Here is a 6,135-nt window from a genome sequence, read left to right as displayed (position 1 = left end):
GTTATGAGTGTGAGTTTATTTAAATTACTAGTTATATGAGTACAAAGGTGCATGATTACTGGTATAAAGATACAACCCTTGTTATTGATCGTTCTTTATGTTGCAGACAGTCTTACTGATACTGAATTTTAGGATCAAAATCTAACATCAAGAAAGATTTCCCTTTTTTATACGGTTCAAATCACTTTTATTTATGCAAAATTCCATTTTTTTTGGCAGACTGTGTAAAAATTAAGCATTTTTTACTGTTTAATTTCAAAGTAATAAAAAATATTGTCCAATATTAGTTAGTTGTTAATATACTGTGACAACGATTTATAATAATAATGGGTTGGATTTATCTGTGCTTTTCCAGACACTCAAAGTGCTTACATTGTGTCCATTATTCATTCACTCCTCATTCATACTTGGTGATGGTAAGCTACAGTTGTAGCCACAGCTGCCCTGGGGCAGACTGACAGAGGCGTGGCTGCCAGTTTCCCGCCTGCGGCCCCTCTGACCATCACCGGGATCATTCATACACATTCACACACCAGTGGAGCCACACTGGAGGCAAGGAGGGTGAAGTGTTTTGCCCAAAGACACAACGACATTTGGCTGGGGGGAGTGGGAATTGAACCGCATTGGACGACCTGCTCAACCGCCTGAGCCACTGCCGCCCAGTTATGGCTTTTATTGTAATTTTGAATCGTGCTGGATTTTTTTAAACCATGATGTAATATTTCAAAGTCAAAGTTATTTGTCTTTCCTTGATTTCCCATATGCTTTGCTTTAGCCAGGTTTTTGATTTGGGACTCATCATGTCAAAAGCAAAAGGAAATGTTAAACAGAGACAGCAGATGTCATTATTGTCTTTTTGCAAAAACATGTTAATTTTCCAGTTTTAAGTGCATGTGAGTGAATTTATAAGTTCAATTACTGTTAAAGTGATGGCAATTTTATTTCTCAAAACTTCTTGTTTTAATAAAAAATACATTCCTTGCAGTTCTTTACAAGATTTTTTGTCCACATATTCCAGGAGGTAAATTGTTAAAAACACAGTGTTTTCTTGGATGACAAAAAGAGTTAAACAGTGTATCATGTTTGCAGCACTGAAATGGTATATGACTGTTTGAGAGGAGGTTGGAGCTGAGCCATGGGACAGTGTAAACTAATCCAGGTGGAGAAAAAGTATGCATGTTGCTGTGAACTTTGCTTTAATGCTGTCAGAGCAGGAAAACTTCAGCAGGTTTACCTCAAAGTCACCGGATATCCTCTGTCTTCCTTTTTTTTCTTCCCTTCTGTGTAAATTTGACAATTGCTGACATCTTTTTATAACAGTTTCAGTGTGTTCATTTTAATACCACTCCCATCTTTGCACATCTGGATTCGAATAAGAAGTCATGGAAGTGAATATAGCTTAGCATGTTACAAAAGCTTTACATTCTGGCTTTCGTTGTTTCTCTCGTTTCTACATGGCACGGTTAGGATTTTTAAATGGTCATGGACACATTTTAAAAACTGGCCCTCCATGTCCTGAACATTTTTCAGATCAGCTCTCTGCAACTTTACTATCCTAAACAATGGATTGGATCCAATTCGTCTCTTGTATAATTTACAGGTAGTCTGGATTCTAGGGAATCTAAATGGCCAAACATCCTTGAGAGGCGAGTTGGATCAGAATTCTTCCTGCTGTGCTGCTATGAGGCTTTTGGGAGTTGAAACCTGGTCTCTTTCTGATGGGCTGTGAAAATTTCCTCCTGGAGCCCCTTTAGACTCTGAGATCAGCCCAGAGCAGACTTCTCTGCTGTTATTAAACATGAACATCCTTAAACGTGGTCTGGATATGAAATAAATATCATGACAATAGAAATTGTCTTGTTTTGTCATGACTATGTTTTCTGTTTTAAAACATGCAGAATTCCTGCAATTTTTTAATCGCTTCTGAGAAAAGGCAAAGCATGAGTTTTGGTCAGGTAGAGATTTTGAATTTTGGATTGCTTTTTGCCATTGGAAATATTTAAAGTGCTAACTAAAGGTCAGGGTGGGATTTAGTTTGCATCATTACTTTATCCTGTAATCGACATTGTTTGAGAGGAACAAAGTCCTTCTGCATAATGAGATGCAGACATTTCATGCTGCAGCACGATGTATTATTAAGGTTAAGATAACCTCTTCAGTATGTGCATGGAGAAACAAGCAGGAATCTGTCTCTATTTTTACAGTAGCAGATTACGAAGGAAAAAACAACAACAAAGAAACTGTCTTTTGCCTTCTGTGTGAGAACCAGGATTTGACAACTTGAGCTGTGGTTTTGCACATTCTCTAACTGAAAATGGAATAAGAAATTGATACCAAAATGATTGGTTATCAAGGGCAGAGGTATGACATCAATTGTATTTCATTAAAAAAAAAAAAACAACAGATTAAATTGTAAAAGAAGCCAATAACTCAAAGTTTCTCAGAAGAAAGAAAAATGTGTGCTTTGGCAATCCACATCTGGCCTTCATCACCCACATCATCTCAGACCAAGCCTTTGAAAAGACAGCTGACTTCGTGGAAGTGAGCAGGAAGTAAGGGCTTATTCTTCATCCTACAAAACATTCAGTTTTGATTACCACAGAGAAGTAGCAGAGCAAAAAATAGCAAAGGTCCTTTTTCACACTCAGCCTTAACTCCCCTGGTCACCCTTGTCTTTGCACTCCACTGCACCAAGAAGGAGGGTCCTGCTTAGAAATGATCCCAGTGTGAAGAAAGAGAGGAGTGTTAGTTTTACATCGGGAAATCTGCAAACACACTTTCTATTGTAAAAAGATTAGTAAAATCTACTGTGACTATACAAATAGCAGAGTTTATTCACACCCTCTTAGTGGTTTGCTTCATCTAAAACAAGTGGAAAAGAGAGAATATCCTTGTAAATGTCAACTTTTCTCTGGCAGAACTGAACACCTGACCTAGGTGGTGATCTCAAGGATCAATGCTCAGACCACCAGCTAAAAACCAGACTAAGCAATGTGGCCTGTGACCTCCACTCAGCGCGGCCGTGATTAGCCCGGGGCCACCAGGCAGATAGCCTTTCAAAAAAGCTTTGCCAACCATGGAGGACAATAGCCATGTTGTCTGTGATAAAAAAGGACCATTTTGGTATTAGATTAAATTTCTTTTAGAGCAAAGGAATTCAAAAAATGTTGTTCTATACAATTTCAAATCAAGTTGTCTCAGCCTGTTTTGCCTGGGCAACTGAAGAGTCATTGCATTTTTATTTAGTTTGGATCTATAGATATATTATAAATATGATTTTACGTCCTAGTACTAAAATATGTGGCTTCAAATCTCTTCATAGGCTGAACACCAGCCCTCTTCTCTGCGGATATCATGTGTTACCAGCCCTTTGTACTTCCTACTCAACATTGTTTCTGTCACATGAGACGAGTCTCACCACATCTGTGTTTACAGCTGTGAGCTGATGATCGAGGGATCTATTCTCTCCTGTCAGTGTTTGTTTGGAAAGAGTTTGGTGTGTGTAGTTTCTGGGGAGATGTGCTGTTCAGAGATAAATGGCTGTTGACAGATGAACTCTCATTTAGCACATGGATCAGTAGGAAGTGTCAGTGTTTAACATCCTCTACTTGTTTCACACCCTATTGTTTCATAATAACAGAAGCTTAAATATCATTTATCTAAACTCACTGGCCACTTTATTGGGTACGCCACGGACCCCCTTTCCCCCTCAGAACTGCCTTAATCCTTGGTGCCATAGATTCAACAAAGGTACTGGAAACATTACTCAAAGAGTTTGGTCCATATTGATATGATAGCATCACGCTGTTGTTGCAGATTTGTCAGCTGCACATCCATAATGCCAATCTCCCGCTCCACCACATCCTAAAGGTGATCTGAGATCTGAGATCTGGTGACTGTGGAGGCCTATGAGTCCAGTGAACTCATTGTCATGTTCAAGAAACCAATCTGAGAAGATTATAGCTTAATGACATGGCTCCTTATCTTGCTGGAAGTAGCCATCAGAATATGGTACACTGTGGTCAGAAAGATATGGACATGGCCAGCAACAATACTCAGGTAGGCTTTGGGGTTGTAACCATGTTCAATTGGTAAAGAGTTCCAAGAAAATATCCTCCACACCATTACACCACCACCACCAGCCTAAACCATTGATACAAGGCAGGATGGATCCATCCTTTCATGTTATTGATGCCAAACTAACCCTGACCCTTACATTTTAATGTTGCAGCAGAAATGGAGACTCATCAAACCAGACAACACTTTTCCAATCTTCTATTGTCCAATCTTGATGAGCTTGTGTGAAATTTAGCCCCAGTTTCCTGTTCTTAACTGACAGAAGTGGCACCCGGTGTGGTCTTCTGCTACCGTAGCCCATCTTCCTCGTGGTTGGGTGTGTTGTGTGTCCGGAAATGCTCTTCTGCAAACCTTGGTTGCAACCAGTTGTTATTTGAGTTAAAGTTGCCTTTCTATCATCAGGAACCAGTCTAGCCATTCTCCTCTGATCTCTGTCATCAGCAAGGCATTTCCGCCACAGGACTGCTGCTTACTGGATATTATCTCAATTTTGGACCATTCAATTTTGGACCATGGTTGTGGGTGAAGATCCCAGTGGATCTGGCACCAACAACCATACCAAAGTCACTTCAATCATCTTTCTTCCCCATTCCGATGCTCTGTTTGAACTGCATCAGATTCTTGAGTATGTCTACACGCCTAAAGTCATTGAGTTGCTGCCATGTGATATATATACATATTTATATATATATACATGATGTGCGAATGTATGTCTGTATAGAAAACCCATAAACTGTCACACATGTAGGAAAGCTCAGTTAGAGGCCCATCTCAAATTATATTTTCCAGTCTTCTCTCTTTTGAACACCCCCTTCCCAAACTCACAGATGGTTGGAGTTATAGCTGAAAATGTACTTCTAGGGTCATAATTAATAATTAAAGCTACAAGTAGCATTTAGCGGGCCCGAGCACGTGCCACCGCCTGGTACGAGCGACCGCCCCGTGAGCAACGCCCTGCTCGAGCCATTCTCGTCGTTTTTTCTTGTCCATTCTGGAGCTCCAAGCTAATGTTAATATGACAGCAGCCTGTGGGGGGGGGGGGGGGGGGGGGGGACTATAATCTGTTGCCTTAAAGGACAAAAACTTTTGCATATAGCATGAAAAAAATTCTTAAATCTAAGCCTCGTTTAGACCTGCTCATTTTCTCATCAAGTAGAAGGTTTTTATCAGATTAAGAAACAAGCAATGATGATAATTGCTATCACTGTCCCTAAGGATGAGAACAATAGAACTCATTCAATTTTCACTACAATGTCTAGATGTGTGTCAGCTATGTCTGATAACTTGGCCAATTAGCTGGACCGGGATCTTACAAAGTGCAGGTGGTTAACGTCCAGTGTGATGAGTCTGTGGACGGCAACAGTACAGCATAGCTTTTGGTTTCCACAAGAGAAGAATTCCTGACACATCTGCCCTAACAGACAACTACAAGAGGAGTTGAAATGTATAACACGGTGAAGGAGTTTTTGTGCAGAAAAAGGTACCATTAGAAAAGCTGTGCAGAAGTGATTGGCTCTGGACATATAATGACTCTTATTCTGAAAATCGTAAACAACCTCAGCTGCAAAGCAAAACAGCACAGGATTTTTAAGGTGCTATTGGTGGAGATATCTGCTGAATATGGTGAATCTGAACTTGTATTCTTGACTGACATTACTGGAAAACTAAACCACTTGATCTGCGAGCTGCAAGACATTGGTAAAACTATATATTTTTATTGACCAGCCTGCCTGAGCCAGTGTTTTTCTTGTGGGGATCTTTTCTGCCAGGGCTTGCCAGCTTGGTCAGTGGATGTTGCTGCAGTTGTCTCCCTTGCTGGGACAGCTGGAGTTAAACACAGCAGCCTCACGCCTGTGAAGTGGACCCCGTTGCTGTCCCAGTCTGGATGGGCACTGTGGTGATGTTCCAATGTTCAGGCTGGCTCCTGGTATGAAGAGATTCCCAAGTACCATTTCCTAACCGCAGAGCCAAGGATGTGTTTACATGTTTAGGTCAAAAATGTGATGAACAGCTTCATGTTGTCTATTGATGTAAGTTTAAACCTAAACATGTTTCCCT

Source organism: Oryzias latipes, chromosome 5, assembly GCF_053564925.1.
Source record: "Oryzias latipes strain Hd-rR chromosome 5, Olatipes_Hd-rR_3.1".
Taxonomy (NCBI): domain Eukaryota; kingdom Metazoa; phylum Chordata; class Actinopteri; order Beloniformes; family Adrianichthyidae; genus Oryzias; species Oryzias latipes.
This window is presented reverse-complemented; position numbering follows the sequence as displayed.